The following is a 19,330-nucleotide window of genomic DNA, read 5'->3' as shown; positions in this document are numbered from 1 at the left end:
AAGACAGAATAGCCTATCTATGCTACCTGTTAAGCATTCAAAATAGTCCAAATGAATTCATGGGCAGCAGCTTTCCTGTACGCTAGCTACGCGCTGTTGCTGTAACCCTGTGGCTGCGACGACTCTAAGTCAACCCCGAGAGGAGGAAAAGATCCAAAGCCTGGCTCCATTTCACTAAACGTGATGAAAATTCTGCCGTCTGCAACCAGTGTAGTATATATTGTTATCGTGTAAGGGTAGTAGGCTAATACCAGCAATATGTTAAAACATTTGTCCGTGAAGCATGGGATTAAGCTCCAAGAGTGTCATGTGTTCGACAGCCTACGGAGGGGTGCTAACGTTGCCCGGTCTAGGGCTCCAGAGTGCATATGCGCCCAAAATGTTTAAGAGTGTGACTGAAAATAATTTTAGGTCGCACTGGTGCACCTGACGCTGCTCGGGTGAAAGCATACGTTTCCTTCACACGTTTTAATTGTAGCCCAGCAAGCAAGCCCGCGCGGGCCCCTTGTAGGCTCACTGTGGGCTGCCGCTGGGGCCCCTAGCGGGCTGCCCACGGTGGGCCCCTGAGGGCTTGCTCATCGGCAAAGCGCTGGGCCCGCAGTGCTGGCCCCGCAGGGGCAGCCCTCACTTAGCCCTAATAGCCCTAACTAGGCCCGCACAGGCCCCTATGGGCTGCCCTCATCTAGCCCTAAGCCCTCTCTAGGCCCACGCTCAAAAGCGTGGGCCCTGTAATGGCCACGCATGGGCAGCCCACATTGCCCTCTCTAGGCCCATACTCAGCATTGTTATTGTTTTTCCCCTCCATGTTTGTATTTTATTTCTTTTAAAGTTTATTCATTCATCTTTGTTAAACACATTGAACTGCCTCTGTGTATGAAATGTGCTATATAAGTAAACTTGCCTTGCATAACTGTTAAAAAGAAAATTACAATAGTCCAGAATTCAAAGAAATGTAAGTTTATTGTGTTAATATACACACTATATCTCTAAACATTTAATATGAAAATCACCTGAGACAAGTATTAGCTTTAAAATATAAATAAATACATATGAAACCTTCAATATTAAATCACTTTAATGGTCATGAAATATATACAGTGCCCTCCATAAGTATTTGAACATATGCTAAAGTTGCCTAAAAAGAGGAAAATAAAATCATCTTTTGGAAATTGATCTTAAAGGGATATTCCGCCATTTTTGGAAATACGCTCATTTTCCACCTCCCCTCGAGCAAAACAATCGATATTTACCTTGTTCCCGTTCATCCAGCCATTCTGTGAGTCTGGCGATACAACTTTTAGCTTCAGCCTAGCATAGATCATTGAATCGGATTAGACCATTAGCTTCTCGCCTGCTACAGGGCCGGCCCTAGCCCATTGGCTGCCCAATAGGCCAGTCAATCTAGTGTTTGACCCATGACTAATTGCAATAGTAATCATTCCAAGATTTTTGTGATCCCTAGGTATATCTAATTAACATATAAAAAATCTACCCATTTATATTTAGTGGAACATACTTTTTTCAAGGTCAAAGGTAGCAATTTCCAATGCATTTTGCCATTGGGATTTACTAGTGAAATGGGTAAAATTTTAAACTATAGATATCAAATTGAAACTTTCACAGTTGTTTACTCACATTATGGCAAAGATTTTTTGTATTGCAAATTTTCTGAAATGTGATGTTTAGATATGCAAATGAGACCAGTTTTACCTAAATATGCAATAATTTGCATATATTTCTAGAAAACTAAATCTGAACAATAGGTACAGTCAGCTTCAAAATAATTGCTGCATTTTGCTACTATATTGGATACCAAAAGCCTATGCAAAGGGAATATTAGATATTACTTCATATCACCTCAGAAATGCAGTGTTTCCCACACATAGACAAATTTGTGGCGGTGCGCCACAGATTCAGCACTGGCCGCCACATATTGCGTTTCGTTATTTTTTATTTTTTTATTTATTTATTTATTTATTGTGCGCTATTGAAACGCTATTGAAAAACGCGCAGCATTCGTTAAGCTGAATTTCCTTTCCTTGCGCTTCCTCTCTGTCACTCACGCGTCTGTCTCTCATACACACACACAGGCACACACACACAGCCCATCCCCTCCGTGCACACCGCGTCTATCTCCATGAAAACCAACAAGATCATCCCTGGAAGCGTGGTCGGTGGTCGCACTGATGAACCTGACGCTGCTCGGGTAGAAGCATAAAGTTCTCCCGCAACTTTTGTAGACTATGCGTGCAACTAAATTACAAAACAGTAGAAGTAAACTCATTCTCCTTGGCCGGCTCTCGTGCGCGCTTAATGGACACCCGCCATCGACATGCATATTTAATCCAAATAAAACATTCACAATCGTGAACGCATTGACGCACAGAACTAGCTAAATTACTGTCAAATTCGGTTAGCATCATTAGTAGGCTATGCTGCAGGTATTTGATTAAAACTCTTGCATTCAAGTTGACTGACCATCTCAATACCAATATTTTCAACTCCAAGACTTAATGGGTCTGTCCCAAGGAGAAAAAGTATTAGCTTACCTTGAAACTTAAACACATGTGGGGAAACTGAACAGTCCAACCAGTAGCCTAGAGTATGATAAGCTTAGCCTGCTACTTTGAGGCTTCAACCAGACAGCTGAATTTAAGAAGTGGAGTTGTAATATGAATAGTAGGCTATCATCTGCTGTTATGAATACCAGAAATGTCAGTATATTATATAGAATGTAAATAATTACATAATGTGTGTGTTAAATAAAGACAAGCTTTACATCTTCTTAAAAACATAATTTACATTATATGAAAGGAGAGCGATAAAAAATGCGATGCCGGCGGACATGGGGCGACCACCACACATTGCCTTCCAATCTGTGGGAAACACTGAAATGAGGAAATCAAGTCAAGCCAAAATCAATGCGTTTCAATGGAAGTACATTATACAAATGATTGTCAATGATATGGTATGATGGAAGTATCTCAGTGCATGCAACTCACTTGATATGTTGTCTAAAGGTCAATATCTTCCTTATGTGACTTGGCATGCATTGAGATACTTCCATCATACCATATCATTGACAATCATTTGTTCTATAATGTACTTCCATTGAAACGCATTGATTTTGACTTGACTTGATTTCCTCATTTCTGAGGTGATATGAAGTAATATCTAATATTCCCTTTGCATAGGCTTTTGGTATCCAATATAGAAGCAAAATGCAGCAATTATTTTGAAGCTGACTGTACCTATTGTTCAGATTTAGTTTTCTAGAAATATATGCAAATTATTGCATATTTAGGTAAAACTGGTCTCATTTGCATATATAAACATCACATTTCAGAAAACTTGCAATACAAAAAATATTAGCCTTAATGTGAGTAAACAACTGTGAAAGTTTCAATTTGATATCTATAGTTTAACATTTTACCCATTTCACCTGTAGTAAATCCCAATGGCAAAATGCATTGGAAATTGCTACCTTTGACCTTGAATAAAAGTATGTTCCACTAAATATAAATGGGTAGATTTTTAATATGTGATGCAGGAGGGTTTAAGGATCCATAAAAAGTATGAACCATTACTATTGCAATTAGTTTAAGTTTTGGCCCTTTTTTGAGCTAGATTGACTGGCCTTCAAGGCAATACTGAGATTTTGCCTTTGAACTGTGCTGTTTGTTACAATAAACATTCAAGAGCATTAAATGGAAGACACTACTTTTTATACGAACGTGCGTCAGCCATAGGACCTATTAGATAAGTTTTGTTTATTGGAACCGGACCTACAATGACTTTCTCTTCAGCATTGTAGTAACATATAGCTAACCGTTAAAACGAGGCAGATATGACATTGCAACAATGTTTACAATGTAACGTTGCAAAGATTATGCAGACTGTTACGATTGACTGACACACGCTCACACACACATCAGCCTGTCGAAATCATGCGCCGGACGCGTATGATGCGTCTTTCTACATGGGTTTAGTTATCGGGCTATAATGAGACCACACTTTTGTTACAATTGAAGACGCTAGCTCCGCTTTGCAGGCTACTTTGTAATGACTATCTGTTTCCAGCGTTTCTTATTTTGTTAATCAATGTTGTTAAAAAAAGAAAGAAAGATGCTTTAGGGCGCCCCTCAACCAATTTGGCGCCCTAGGCGGTCGCCTAGTTGGCCTGTAGGAAGAACCGGCCCTGGCCTGCTAGCTTCAGGTTTAAAAGTGACTAAGATTTCTGGGAATTTTCCCATTTAAAACGTGTCTCCTCTCAAGTTAGAAAGTGCAATAAGACCAACTGAAAATGAAACCTGCCGTTTTTCTAGGCTGATTTGACATGGAACTACACACTCATCAGGCGTAATAATCAAGGCAACTTGCAAATGTACATAGGCGCAGTGATATCGTACGCAGCATCTGAAAATAGTCTCCATAGAAGCAGTAGTAGTGCCAGTAGTTTGCAAGTTGCCTTGATTATTACGCCAGATGAGAGTGTAGTTCCATGTCAAATCAGCCTAGAAAAACGCCAGGTTTCATTTTCAGTTGGTCTTATTGCTAGCCTGGCTAACGCCTCCCACTTCTCAAATGAGACGTGGTCTGGCAACCAGACGTTCATTTTCTCGTATTTGAAAAAATGCCCAGATCCGTTCATTGGGCACCACGGATGTCAATCAAATGCGTCTCTGCATAGCTCTTCATGGTCTTGCTTTCTCCCCTGTTCTGTGATTGGCCTCCAACATCAGGCGAACATGGGGGCGTTAGTTTCCAGACTGCCTTAGCAGCGAAATCACCGCGCAAGGCAGTATGGGAAACCCAGGCTATCTTATTGCACTTTCTAACTTGAAATTCCCAGAAATCTTAGTCACTTTTAAACATGAAGCTAGCAGGCGAGAAGCTAATGGTCTAATCCGATTCAATGATCTATGCTAGGCTGAAGCTAAAAGTTGTATCGCCAGACTCACAGAATGGCTGGATGAACGGGAACAAGGTAAATATTGATTGTTTTGCTCGAGGGGAGGTGGAAAATGAGCGTATTTCCAAAAACTGTGGAATATCCCTTTAATGCCTTAAATTAAAAAAATGAGAAATACCCAAAACTTTAAGGACATCAATTTTCTTTGTGAATGAATAACGTATCATAAATAAATAAATAAATGTTTTATAAAAAATACAGGGGTCATAAGTATTGAAACCCCTATGTTAACACCATGTGGGTGATTCTGTGTCAAATCAGGACACTTTCGGATCTCATCATCACGGAATTTAACGAAACTTGGCATGCCGATTTAGTCATATGAGAAACAATATTAAGAGAGATTCAGACTAAGAAAGTTTAAATTAATTGGGGTGGGGACTACACTTTTGATTTATTGTATCTCCTTTACTGTAAGTCACACAGAAATGTTTCTTACGTTCTTTGGCAGCTCTTTTTCAGCTCCACATTTTACATAAATGGCATTCAATACCCAAAATAAAAGGTAGCTGAGTCATCAGAGATTATAATACTACAAATTGAATAGCAAAAAAACTATATTTAAAATTCTTCATTTTTTTTCTAAAAATGTAAATGCCTGTCAGGTCATTGACATCTCCAGAAAATTTGGTCTGTGGCTTTTGAGGCATTGCAGATATTGTGACCTATAAGGTGGCATCACATATTCAAGTCACTAATGGGCCAGTTTAACATGAAACTGTATTGCAAACACAGTGTGACTAATTCAGTTAATCAAGTTTCAGTAATTCTGAACTTGCATTGATTCTTTCAGCCATAAAACATTATTGTATGCTTAAAATGAATAAGCAAAATAAAGAAACCAGCCACTGCAAAATAGAATTCATTTTAATAGGACTAATGTTTTCCTCTTCAGTTCACACTTTTGACACCTTCAATTAAGTACTTTAAGGCGAGACACCCCAGGTGAATAGGGGAAAATTTTAAACTTAAAGGTATCTTCATGAAACTTTACCAGTTGAATACTCACATAAATAGGAGAATAAAATGTATTGCAAGTTTTCTTTAATTTAATGTTTAAATATGCTAATTAGGCTATATCTCATTAAATATGCGCTAATTTGCATATATTTTGATGCGAAGGATCTGACCATTGGAAAAAGCCAGGTTGAAAATTATTTTTCTGTTGTGTTAATATATCAAATAAAAAAACATTTACAGAGGGGATTATGAATATCTTCTTTTGTTTTCCAGTAAATCAGAAAATACTGCCAATTGGCTTAAAAAGTGGATTTTCGCCCTATTTTTAGGCATAAAAAGTCATGTAAATCATGCCAAGAATGCTATATCAACAAATCCCTCTGTAAATATCTTCCTAATATAGTTAGGAATAAGACTGGAAAGTTTGGTGTATGTAGGTGCTGCAGAAGTGGAGATCCTTTGCATGGCGTGTGGGGGAAAACTCGTTTTGAGTAAACAGCCTTGAAACACAGCCAATGAAATGCGTTCTCAGCTTAGACTCGTCTTTGAACTTTCGCGATTGGTTGCTAATACAAAGGAAATGCCCATATTTGGATAGCATAGCGTCTTGTAGGAGAAGCAGGGCTTTCAAACGGTATCAAACACGATATGATTTGGATCACGATCACGGTAGTACATGACACTTTAGAATGGGAACTTTTGGTAAAATTAGGAGAAATATACAGGCGCGAGTAGACAAAAGTTTGTGAAATAAACACTTAAATGTGCAAATCGGACTTTGTTGTTGTAGTAGGGTGGTAGAATACATGCTAAAGTAGCAAACTAGCTCAAAATCTCGAAATTGACCGGAGGTCACAAAAACAGTATTTACACCTGCCGTGTCTCGCCTTAATAGAGACCATGCACTCTTTCATAATGTTGTCAGTGAGAATGAATGAAACAAGTCCTTCACCTGTAACACAAAAAATGCACCTAAATAGGCTCCTTGGCTAGCCTGGAAACCATAACTCTCTGACTTCGCAGAGAGTCTGTCCTACAGTAGGTCCATTGGCAAATGTGTATTTCCTGGTTTGTGGACGTTTGTCTGAAGTTTGAAATCATTGGAGTTCAATCACTAACGTTTAGTAATGACGTATGTTAACCAAGGGGGACACAATGATAATGACAGGCTTGAAACTTAAATGTAATCACTCTCAGGAACGCCCTCTGTTCGCTGGTTGGACAAAGGTGCTCTTGCCGGACTAAACAAGGGTGGATCACAATATTCCAGACGGAGTACTGTAGGGAAAAAGAACGGGAGTACTGTACGTAGACAGGCGGGGCCAGGCTACTCCTTGGCCACTCAATAATAATGAAAATCAACACTGGAGTCACAAATAATACACCTCCACTTTAGGTTACTCTGCAGGAAGAGGAACAAAAGCTACAATCTCATTTTATTCTTCATCAGTGTCTGTGATGCAGCAATTGTGTCCTTGGATGACAATGACTGTAGTCCATGTTGCAGTCACAGGTTCCACTACTAAAAGCATGTCCTGATCCATGACAAGTTTATCCGGACAGTATGGGAAGGTGTATGATGGAGATGGTCCGTGAGGATGTAGTAGAAAGTTCAATTTTAACTCTGTAGTGCTAGACATAAGCTCCTTTCACACTGACAAATATAATGCTAATATTACCCAAGTTTAACGTTAACCCCGCGTACACACTGTCTCCGTCCGTCAACGGATCACGGAGGTTGAATCTGCCGTATGTGTATTTGCATACACGTGATCTGATTGGCTGACGGATCCGTCGCTGCCTGAAAAGTTGAACATTTCTCAACTTTCTTGACGGAGGCAACGGAGCTGAAGCGACGGACGGACCCACAATGCATTTCGAGTCTGCCCCATGCAAAGTGAATGAGATCCGTTGACGGACGGAGACAGTGTGAACGCGGGGTAAGGCTGTTCCTTTCACACGGACAGACACAGGGAGGGGAGTCAGCCCATCCCGGCAATGAACCCGCCTCGAGGGGTAGTCTTATTGCCGAGGCGGGCTTAGTGTGAAAGGAACTGGTCGACACCGCGATTAGGGGTGTGTGCATAGGCTTACGTATACTGTATGTCTATGGGTGTGTGACTGATGACGTATTTGGCAAGGCAGGAGGTTAAAAGACAAGAAACAGCGGGTCAGAATAACACAAGGGTCATTCCACCTCAATTCAACAAATTCCTTCTGCTTGACCATCTCAGATTTCCTTCAAAATTTTACCACCTGAAGAGTAACCATTTAAACTGACTTAGCCAAAATATTAGATTGGTATACCTAATACTTCCAGAGAAAAACGTTTTTGAACATGGTACCCCCCTTCTGATTTTTGGCACATTGGCGCCCTCATCTAAATCTGCAGCAACGTTCAGATGTTATTATCTCAAAAAGTGTTCAAGCTAAAGACTTACTTGGTGATTCTACAAATATTAGGCTAATGAGTGGTCATGTGGTAGCTTGATCAAAGGCAAGCTATAGTTCAAAGAGTTGTTTTCTGAGTTGTCTTCCAGGCAGCGCTGCCACTGTTGACTTAAAGGCACTTAATCCTACTCCTAACCTTAACCCTAACCTTAACCCTAACCTTAACCCATGCCTAACCCCAGCGCCTTCCAGGCAGCGATGCCTTGAAGACAACGTTGGGGGCTCAAAACACCAAGAAACCTTTCTACTCACAACTACTGAAGCCTACTTCTACTTAACTGTACTCATAACTGAAATAAAATTTGACAGGTTCAAAAAGCACAAACTCTTATTTGCCGCGAGGTAACGTCATCTAAGAAAAAACAAGTCATTCGTACTTTGGCATGCAAGAAAAAGACAATGCTTCAGTTGGGAATCGAACATGGGTCTCCGGAGCCGTAACCCGACGCTTATCCGCTGCACTACTCTACATTTGAGTAACACGTGAAACTACTAATCTTTGAATGACGTGTTATGGTTGCTAGGTAATGGTAAATAAACTAGAAGATCGTATTTCTTGCTTTTGCTTACAAACGGACGGCTTTACCCGTTCACTGAACAAGGTTTATGGAAATTTAGCACCACTTTACCATCTAAAATATAGTTTTAATAATCCTAACTTGTTAGATTTAGGATTTAGGTTGGCCATCTCCTGCCAAGATGGTCGCGCTATGTTGGATTTCAAGTTTGGGTGCAAATAAGAAAATGCCTCCATTCCACTATTTACACCCGGGTGCAAATAATCACTCCGTTTCATTATCATTCATGAAAAAGCGTGCATGATCTCTACTATAATAAAGTACTTATTTGAAGGTGTCCTATTAAAATGAATTGTATTTTGCAGTGGTTGGTTTCTTTTTCTTTTTTTTCCCCAATGCCTCAAAAATCACAGACCAAATTTTCTGGAGATGTCAATGACATTCCAGGCTAGCTTTTGGGAAAAAATTAAGAATGATAAAATATGGATTTTTTTGCTATTCATTTCTTAATATTATAATCTCTGATAACTCAGCTACCTTTCATTTTGGGTTTTGTATGTCATCTATGGAAAATATAGAGCTGGAAAAGTGCTTTCAAAGAACATAAGAACCATTTGTGTGTGACTTACAGTAAAGGAGATTCAATAAGTCAAAACACAAGAGGGTCATTCCACGTCAAATCAACCAGAGCGCACGCACTTGCGTCTCAAAAAAATCTGAAAAAAAAAAAACCATTTGTACCTATGTTACCCAGGAGACACTCTGTAAAATGTTTTTGTGCTAAGATCAATACTTTCCAAGTTAGACAGTTTTACGGGGGGAGGGGGGTGTCAATTTTGCTCTGCCTCTTTTGTTTGTCAAAGTTCATAAGCTCATTGCTCAAGAACTAGAATTTGTAGGAGGCTCAAATTTTGGAGGCTGGTGCATAAATTGGAATAGCATGCAGTAAAATCACCACGAGTGGTCTGGATCATCCTGGATGGTCAGAGGGTCATTCCGTGTCAAATCACCCAATTTCAGCCAATTTGGAAAGTGACCCTCTCCAAAAAAATCTGAAATAAATCACAGGTGTTTGTAGCCTAGACCTATGCACAAATCTTCAATAGTATGTCTGGATCACTAATGGTTTAAAAACTGCAGCCCTTTGAAGATTCAAGTCATTTTAAGCATTGTGGTGAACAATCCTTTTTGGTCAACTTGCAACGTTATTGGTTCTTTTGGTATTTCACACACATCAGTGAAACTATGTGAATGGAAGCACATTTTCCTGTTGAATTAAGAAATCTAATCAGATGAGACGTGTCTTGTGTAATTACCCCTCTGCAAAGCTCTGAAAATGGCTATAAATTCATTATGTGAAAAGACATCATCACTTTTGAAGGCTTCTCATTCGAAAGGTATGTGCCACAAATTTCATCAGGTTTTTTTCCCACTCATATATGGACTATAAGGTCATGTCCATGCATCAACTTTGGTTGTAATCGTTGTCATATTGTCAGAGCATTTTGTTTTAATTGGGCTTGATTTTCAAAAAGCCCATTTTCGTCCTATCATTTCACCATGTGGACAGTTAACAGGATTTTTTTTAATTTGACCATATCACATTCTGTATGTGAGGATCATCTGTCCAAAATGTGGGCTTGTTGCTGAGTTTCTTTATTGGAGATATGATTTTTGGAAAATATTCTCTATAAATCCACTGAACTTGCATTGGATCTGCAGTACCACTTTGCACCACATGGGGTGCTCTTTTAATACAATGGAAGTCAATGGAAGAGTAAGAGATTCACTTGTTTGCTGCACATATCCAATCTAAACACACATTTTATGGTTCAGGCTAGTTGAATTTCTCCAAGTAATTATTGCAACATGAACAACATACTACTCATAAATAAATCTTATTTAGAGAAAATAAGCGGATCAAGCAAATTATACACACATAAGACTGACTGGTCATCATACATACAAGATACTTGATGAGTTATCTCCTTTTCATGAATGCGTCTTGGATCCAGGCAATAGCGTTTTGAGCCCTCATACCTTTTGATTAAAATTTTCATGTGATGGAAACATGCATGGTCATCTTCATCAAGTGAAATATCTGCTCTAAACTGCATCTGACGCTTTTTCTGCATCTGATAATGCACTGAATTCTTGAAACCCCTTTTTTCTTGAATATGTTCATGACTTTCATTTTCCAACTTCTATGGTGGTGTAGAAAACTGTTACAAAGATGGCAAGCTAAATCCTCTTGCTGCATGTATGATCAGTCAGTCTTATGTGTGTATATTTAGCTTGATCAGTTTATTTAGCTAAATAAGATTTATTTATGAGTAGTATGTTGTTCATGTTGCAATCATTACTTGGAGCAATTTAACTATGAACCATAAAATGTGTGTTTAGATTGGATATGTGCAGCAAACAAGTGAATCTCTTACTCTTCCATTGACTTCCATTGTATTAAAAGAGCATCCCATGTGGTGCAAAGTAGTACTGCAGATCCAATGCAAGTTCAGTGGATTTATAGAGAATATTTTCCAAAAATCATATCTCCAATAAAGAAACTCAGCAACAAGCCCACATTTTGGACAGATGATCCTCACATACAGAATGTGATATGGTCAAATTAAAAAAAATCCTGTTAACTGTCCACATGGTGAAATGATAGGACGAAAATGGGCTTTTTGAAAATCAAGCCCAATTAAAACAAAATGCTCTGACAATATGACAACGATTACAACCAAAGTTGATGCATGGACATGACCTTATAGTCCATATATGAGTGGGAAAAAAACCTGATGAAATTTGTGGCACATACCTTTCGAATGAGAAGCCTTCAAAAGTGATGATGTCTTTTCACATAATGAATTTATAGCCATTTTCAGAGCTTTGCAGACGGGAAATTACACAAGACACGTCTCATCTGATTAGATTTCTTAATTCAACAGGAAAATGTGCTTCCATTCACATAGTTTCACTGATGTGTGTGAAATACCAAAAGAACCAATAACGTTGCAAGTTGACCAAAAAGGACTGTTCACCACAATGCTTAAAATGACTTGAAGCTTCAAAGGGCTGTAGATTTTAAACCATTAGTGATCCAGGTATACTATTTCAGATTTGTGCATAGGTCTAGTCTACAAACACCTGTGATTTATTTCGGATTTTTTCGGAGAGGGTCACTTTCCGGCACTGGGTGATTTGACACGGAATGACCCCATAGCAGTCCCTCAAAGTTGATCAACATTTTATTGGAGTTCTTGGCTGGGCTCTGTTTAGACTTACAGAAGACATATTTTTACTCAACATAGGCTGTTGATTTTTTCCCCCTTTTTGAGATCAGTAGAAACACTCTCAGAAAAAGAAGAAAGAAATTCCATCAGGGACTGAACAGCAGACCTCACAAGTTTGAAAAATAATGTTGGATCTCATATTCAGAGCACCCTAACACTTGGTGGGAATATACAACGATTTTTTAAATATTTTTTTCTTTAATCTGCATTACCTCTTCTTTTTAAAAACACCAATTTGACTTGTCTTATGCAAATGTTTCTTTTTCATTTCCCACCCTGAGCATGGACAAAATGCAAAATGCAATCTGTGACAATGAGATCCGAAAGTGTCCTGATTTGACACGGAATCAACCATGTGTTAAATTCTCATGAGGCAGACAGCCCCACATCATCACATACCCTTCACTTAACCTAAAGATTGGTATGGTGCTTTTTTTTTTTTTTTTCCAATTAGCCTACTACCTGGTTTGATTTGCATTGAGCTCAATGAGCATGAAACCAGCTAATAGACTAACTGAAAAAACACCATGCCAATCTCTAGGGATGGTGAAGGGTATGTAAGGATGTGGGGTTATTTTAATTGCAAAGGCCAAGGGAACTTTTTTAGGGTGCATAGTATCCTGGATCCATGAAATAATAAAAACCTGCCTGCCTCTATGGGAATTTAACACATAGGGGTTCAAATACTTATGACGCCTGTATTTTAAGGAAAACATTTATCTATTTACGATACATTATTCATTCACATAGAAAATTGGTGTCCTTAAATGTTGGATATTTCCTCATTTTTGTATTTACAGTAAGACATTAAGATCAATTTCCAAAAGATGATTTTATATTCCTCTTTATACTCAACTTTAGCATGTGTTCAAATACTTATGGAGGGCACTGTATATGAAATAAATAAATAAATAAATAAATAAATAACAAAGGTATAACATGTGTTCCCCCCAGCAATAACAAATAACAAATACAGTACACCTCCGCAATACATTTGTTACATTTGCCCCCCCCCCCCCTCTTAGCTCACGTTAGCATCAGGGTTTCTGTTTTGCTGTAGTAACCTCTGCCGTCGTCCGCCACCCTGGTCTCTCGCGTTTCGTAGCCATGACTTAATTTCTTCTTCAACATTAGATGCCTGTGGCATCTCACCAACAAATCCAACTCTCCTCACAGCATCTGAATGGGTGTTAAAAATAGCAACGCTTTACTTGAGGTTTTCGACAGAGTGACATGAACCTGTCACTAACATGACACATCATCATGAACATGTAATAACACTTTATGACATTACATTGGCATTACATGGTTTCTACATTCTTATACTACTTTTATAGTAAGCACCACTGGGGTCGTTATCTGCACGTTGGAGGAACATCATTCCACTGTCAACTGGACAACTACAGAATTTCTTGATGGTTTCAAGTTGTATTCATTTATTTATTTTTAAATCATGTACTCCAGTCCTGCAGAATGTCAGAGCAGTATTCCAAACCATTTTCATAAAACTATGAAATATATCTAAAGGCAAATTTGGCTGTCTATGTTAAAAGAGAATGCCGGTGTAGCTATAGACTACTCTGGAAAATGAACAAAGACTGCATATGCATAATAATTTGGAATGCAGTTTGCCGGGGAGCAGAATTTCAAGCAGACGTTCAGGCAGGCCGGAGAAGACCGTCTCCTAGTTGTAGCTAAATAGCCAAATCGCTGTTTTAAACCACAGAAAGGCTCAAAGTTAGCCTGATTACCATCGACTTTCAAAGGCTCTGCGAGACTTTAGTCTGACCAAGGGCCTGTGCTAACACGGTTTCTCCAAGCGCTGGTTGACCCGCCTCCTTTAAGTGCCTCGATTTGCTACTGGTCGATGTCAGAAAGCGGTTTGCCGAGTTTGAACCAACAACAACACTCTTTCCTCTGCCTTGAACACGCCTCTACCCAGAGCCGTTGGAGCTGCTCAAAGTTGATTGGTTCTCGACCAAAGGGGGCAGTTCCGCAGATTTCGGGAACTCAGAAATCCTTCCCGATTAGCAGTTGACCAGACCAGCGACAGCAAAAGCCGAAGGTGTTACGTCACTGGGAGGGCGTGCCAGGCTAGCTCAAAGTAGTCCCACTCTTCGTTGACAGTATAATGACATTTCCAACATTTAAAAAGAGGGCTGAGGCAAAACAACGTATAATCACGTTTTAACACACCTGGGGCCTCATGTACAAAGCTTGCGTACGCACAAAAATGCTGCGTACGCTAAGTCTCACGCTCACGTCCGGATGTACAAAGACTGACTTGAACGTGAGAATGTGCGGTCCTCCACGCAAGCTTCATGCCTGGCGTACGCACATTTCCAGTGTGTATCGTCAGTTGGCGACACATAGAGGCAATGCAGCGCAACAACATTAGTTGATCACGAATCAAGGCCTTTATTTGCACAGCATATTAAAAATAGCACTTCGAAATAGGCATATGTTTCTAGATAATTGGCCATGCAACATGCGTTAATAGTACCAAACTATGCAACAGCCTATATCTGCAATTAAAACTGTAGTCTTATCAGAGGATATCAAGAATTAGGTAGCCTAATGTGAAACGTATAGAGATAATGCCTATATTTAGTTCCATACATGATTATTCACTTGCTTATCAACCATTTCAGATTTCGAAGAGCTTTCCTTCCTCGAAATCTGTGATGAATGTGGTCGCTTCACGCATATATCCATGTCTAAAACATTTTCCGGGTGTTTTAACATATTTCCGACAGTTTTCAGTAAAACAAAAAACAAATGGGACAAGATGATCCGCGTGAATAGCTTAGTGCGAATTGAAGCAATTTCCCTGAAGCAATTTCCCTGACTGACTGCATAGGCTACTTTGACTTTCCTCGAGTAAGCATTCACATTATTGTTGTAACACTTGTGCAAAATATAGGAATATGATCCAGAAATCGTCGTGGCAAAGCGTGGATAAACTTACTATGGGTGCGCGATGCGTGTTCTTACTCGGACACGTGTGATTTAATTACCTTTTAATTATTGCAGTTATTTTGTAATGCTTGAAATGCCCAACAAACCGCGTTATGTGAACCTTGTCACTTGCAGACTGACCAATGAATCTGCCACGGTCTCTGACCCTTGTAGCCACTGCCACGCTCTGCCTCTACTGTTTTTTTTTGTTATTAATTACAGATGATAAAGACGTAGGCTACTGTCTTTACCATGTTGTCTGATAAGAGCACTTCTACCTCGCAATCGCTGGTAATAAACGTTTAATACTTTTTCGATTTGATTATATAAATTATTACATTTTGTAGCAGGTTCAAGAACGGATGGATCCACAAATGATTTTTTTTCTCTTATTAATATTGTGGGATAAGGCGTTTTGCCTTCGTGGAGGTCTGAGTTTTCGAGTGGCCTTCTAGTTAGCATATTAAAATGAGTGTGATTGAGGGAGGAGAGGGGGTGGAGTATAATGCTCATGCATGTGCGCTTAATTTCACGTTATTTGGGATGTACAAAGGAAAGCTGCGTGGATTGCTGCGTACGCATGGTTTCATACATCTGAATTTTTTTGTGCGTACGCTTCTTTCCAGATTTTCGCCTACGCAATGTTGTAGTAAGAATTCCACGCAAATCTTTGTACATGAGGCCCTAGATCTCTCATTTACTCAAGAATTTAGAAAATTAAATAATAATAATAAAAATAATACCACCGAATGACAAGGTGTATAAGGTATACAAGACATACACTATATTGGCAAAAGCATTCGCTCACCTGTCTTGACTCACATATGAACTTCGGTCACATCCCATCCTTAAAGGAATATTCCGCCATTTTTGGAAATATTTTCCACCTCCCCTTGAGCAAAACGATCGATATTTCCCTTTTTCCCGTTCATCCAGCCATTCTGTGAGTCTGGCGATACAACTTTTAGCTTCAGCCTGGCATAGATCATTGAATCGGATTAGACCATTAGCTTCTCGCCTGCTAGCATCATGCTTAAAAGTAACTAAGATTTCCGGTAATTTTCCCATTTAAAACGTGTCTCTTCTCAAGTTAGAGTGCAATAAGACCAACTGAAAATGAAACCTGGCATTTTTCTAGGCTGATTTGACATGGAACTACACTCTCATCTGGAGTAATAATCAAGGGAAGTTGCAAACGTACCATGGGCACAGTGATATCACGCACTACTACTGCTTGTTGCCTATGGGGACTATTTTCAGATATCACTGCGCCCATGGTACGTTTGCAACTTCCCTTGATTATTCCGCCAGATGAGAGTGTAGTTCCATGTAGTTCCAAGCTATGCTAGGCTGAAGCTAAAAGTTGTATCGCCAGACTCACAGAATGGCTGGATGAACGGGAAAAAGGTACATATTAATTGTTTTGCTCGAGGGGAGGTGAAAAATTAGCTTATTTCCAAAAATGGTGGAATATCCCTTTAATCCATAGGGTTTATGATGACATCAGTCCACCCTTTGCAGTTATAACAGCTTCAACTGTTCTGTGAAGTCTTCCCATAAGGTTAGGAGTGTGTTTCTGGGATTTGTTGACCATTCTTTCAGAAGTGCATTTGTGAGGTCACACATTGATGTTGGATGAGGTGACTGGCTCTCAGTAGTCATCCTAATTCATCCCAAAGGGTTGAGGTCAGAACTTTATGCAGGCCAGTCAAGTTCATCCACACCAAACTCTGTCATCCATGTATTTATGGACCTTGCACTGGTGCACGGGCATGTTGGAACAAGAAGTGGCCATCCCCAAATTTCCCACAAAGTTAGGAGCATGGAATTGTCCAAAATCTCTTGGTTAATGCTGAAGCATTCAGAGTTCCTTTCACTGGAACTAAGGGACCAAGCCCAGCTCAGGGACGGCCCCTTCCTGTTCCAACATGACTGTGCATCAGTGCACAAAGCAAGGTCCATAAAGATAGATAGATAGATAAAGACATGAATGACAGAGTTTGGTGGGGATGAACTTGACTGTCCTGCACAGAGTCCTGACCTCAACCCGATAGAACACTTTTGGGATGAATTAATGTGGATACTGAGAGCCAGTCGCCTCGTCCAACATCAGTGTGTGACCTCACAAATGTGCCACTGAAAGAATTGTCAAAAAATCCCAGAAACACACACCTAAACTTTGTGGAAAGTCTAAGAGTTGAAGCTGTTATAGCTGCAAAGAGTGGACTGACATCATAATAAACCCTATGGATTAAGGATGGGATGTGACTGAAGTTCATATGTGAGTCAAGACAGGTGAGCGTCGGGGTCCGGTTCGCCCTGTCGGTCCTTATTTTCCCGATAATGACCAGCGTTCTATACATTATCCCTTACGTATATACAGCAGTGAAAATAAGTATTGTACATGTCACATTTTTTTCAACACAGTTATGTCTGACTGGACTACTGACATGAAATGTATTAACTTAAAAAAATCTACACAAGTAAAGAAATCAGAACTTTAAACCCCCAAGTAACGATTACCGGTGTAACGGTAAACAATGATTAAAAATGTTGACGATAACAATTACCGCTTTCATTTCAAATATCATAATTATCACGGTTGATTACCACGGTGTGGAAACCGTGTGTTTAATCTTTCCCAGCTTTACCCAAGGCTGCTTTTGACATAGGCCTGGTAGGCCACAATGAAACAAAACTAGCATTTACCAGGCATTTCCTGAAAAGGCATGTAGACTCTTCCCTGAAGAAAAGCGGCAGTCCTTCCAGGGCTATCCTTCTCCTATGTGCTGTGATATCTGCCACCTGCACATACTGTAGATGGAGATACAGAAAGAATGACAATATTTGACACAATTCCCAATTGTTGTTTAATTTAGCTATAGACTGCATCAGTTACAGGAAATTTCCCACGGGAAATTTGTTGGTTTAGGTTGAGATGGTCACTGTACTATCAGCAGGAAAAAGAACAAGAACACTTGGTACAACATATACTAAATAGCAGATCAACTGCTAAAGTATTACAAAGCCATTGTAATTTTTACTCTTAATTCATACATGATGCAGTTTACAGCCTATGCTTGTGGACAGCCGTGGCCTACTGGTTAGGGCTTCGAGCTTGTGACCGGAGGGTTGCGGTTCCATCCCCGACCAGTCCACGGCTGAAGTGCCCTTGAGCAAGGCACCTAACCCACCTCTCTGTGCTGTGTGTGTTCACTAATTCGGTTAAATTGGGTTAAATGCAGAGAACGAATTTCCCTCACGGGATCAAAAAAGGATATATACTTATATACTTCATGAGACTCAATTACAGCATACAGTTGTGGGTTCTGTTCTGTTTATGCCGATGAAACGGCAGTAAGTCTAGAGGGGAAAAATTGGGCATACACTGACTGCCAAATACCTGACTTGTGTTGAATGATGATGGCTCGGTGATGCAATATGGCATCTTTGTAGGCCTGCACGATAAATCGTTATAAAATCGCGATCTCGATTCACCCCTGTGTGCGATTTAATTTTTCATTGATTTCGATTCACATTTAATTTAATGAGTCATTTAATTCATGCAGCTCAAACGCTAATTTCTTCTGTGAGCTTTAAGGCGAGACACCCCAGGTGAATAGGGGAAAATTTTAAACTTAAAGATATCTTCATGAAACTTTACCAGTTGAATACTCACATAAATAGGAGAATAAAATGTATTGCAAGTTGTCTTTAATTGAATGTTTAAATATGCTAATTAGGCTATATCTCATTAAATATGCGCTAATTTGCATATATTTTGATGCGAAGGATCTGACCATTGGAAAAAGCCAGGTTGAAAATTATTTTTTTGTTGTGTTAATATATCAAATAAAAAAACATTTACAGAGGGGATTATGAATATCTTCTTTTGTTTTCCAGTAAATCAGAAAATACTGCCAATTGGCTTTAAAAGTGGATTTTCGCCCTATTTTTAGGCATATAAAGTCATGTAAATCATGCCAAGAATGCTATATCAACAAATCCCTCTGTAAATATCTTCCTAATATAGTTAGGAATTAGACTGGAAAGTTTGGTGTATGTAGGTGCTGCAGAAGTGGAGATCCTTTGCATGGCGTGTGGGGGAAAACTCGTTTTGAGAAAACAGCCTTGAAACACAGCCAATGAAATGCGTTCTCAGCTTAGACTCGTCTTTG

At 39.5% G+C, this 19,330-nt stretch overlaps 1 long non-coding RNA gene across 1 annotated transcript; it reads right to left on the bottom strand.

Moving 5' to 3' along the window:
• Positions 1-13,234: 13,234 nt before the first annotated feature.
• LOC134099516 (uncharacterized) lies at positions 13,235-18,605 on the bottom strand. The gene is made up of 3 exons (XR_009941136.1): positions 18,556-18,605; positions 17,862-17,966; positions 13,235-13,373 (listed from the first exon to the last, which is right to left on the bottom strand). It is a non-coding gene; the product is annotated as an uncharacterized LOC134099516 (long non-coding RNA).
• Between the last annotated feature and the right edge of the window lie 725 nt (positions 18,606-19,330).

Source organism: Sardina pilchardus, chromosome 13 (genome assembly GCF_963854185.1).
Source record: "Sardina pilchardus chromosome 13, fSarPil1.1, whole genome shotgun sequence".
NCBI lineage: Eukaryota > Metazoa > Chordata > Actinopteri > Clupeiformes > Clupeidae > Sardina > Sardina pilchardus.
This window is presented reverse-complemented; position numbering and strand designations above follow the sequence as displayed.